Below are 898 nucleotides of genomic sequence, written 5' to 3' on the forward strand. Positions count from 1 at the left end.
AACCAGGGCCAGTTCCCGGCACTCAGCATCCTGTCTCGACCAGGTCCACATGACTTTCTGCAGCCTCCAATCTAGGACTGAAGGAGAGGATTTCTCCTGCAAAGATCTCCCTTTTGCCAGACCCCAGGCCCACCCTGTTCTATCACTGGGCACTCCTAATGTGCCTGTGTGCCGAGGGAGGGGCCGTGGCCTGGCTGCATCACATGCCCTCCCAGCCAGGACAAGTCTTCTTCACCCTCCCCCACTCCAGGAACCCACCCTGGCTCACCCTACTCCCCTCACCCCTCCTGGACCTGTCTTGGTGCTGGGCACCCACCTCTTTGCCACCCACTGGTCTCTGACTCAGCTTGTTGTAGCTCCCTGTTCAAACCCGCTGCCTCCTCTATCCCCTCATAGGTCCCACCCTCTTGCTCTCAATGGCTTCCCCCCCCCCCATTTTCTCCCGGGGGAAGAAGAGGAAGTGAAAATCTGGGTTTTAGAATAAGATGGATGAACATGAATTCGGATCTCAGCTCAAAGGTGGGATTTACTCACCAGCTATGGGCCTCTTGGGCAGCTAACCTCACTGCCCTCAGCCTCAGTTGTTCCAGGTAGAATGGAGATCATGATACTCATATAGCAGGGTGACTACATGAGATAACATGCTCAGTATCCAGCGTCAGAACTGGCCTAAGAGGTGAGCCAGTCAGGCAGCTGCCTAGGGTGCCATCTTTACGAGGCGCTCAAACAACACTGGAAATATAAAACCATGTCTGGAACTCTACTAAGGGACAGCTGGAAGTTCTGCTTTAATGAGCTACTTGCAATGGGGTGGGGGGGACCCCAAAAGAGCAGGCTAGAATAATAACTGTTGGTCTCTAAGCTGTTTCCTAAGGAGCACCCTCCTTAGGACAGGGTT

At 54.0% G+C, this 898-nt stretch overlaps 1 long non-coding RNA gene across 1 annotated transcript in view; it reads right to left on the reverse strand.

The window, feature by feature from the left end:
• The window catches only part of LOC109385527 (uncharacterized), a 4,994-nt gene extending 4,620 nt beyond the window's left edge, over positions 1-374 (reverse strand). The window contains exons 1-2 of the long non-coding RNA XR_002124640.1: positions 317-374; positions 4-77 (exon numbers count right to left, since the gene is read on the reverse strand). This is a non-coding gene — a long non-coding RNA (uncharacterized LOC109385527). The remainder of the gene's footprint in view (positions 1-3; positions 78-316) is intronic.
• Between the last annotated feature and the right edge of the window lie 524 nt (positions 375-898).

Source organism: Hipposideros armiger, unplaced genomic scaffold (genome assembly GCF_001890085.2).
Source record: "Hipposideros armiger isolate ML-2016 unplaced genomic scaffold, ASM189008v1 scaffold_118, whole genome shotgun sequence".
NCBI classification, from domain to species: Eukaryota; Metazoa; Chordata; class Mammalia; order Chiroptera; family Hipposideridae; genus Hipposideros; species Hipposideros armiger.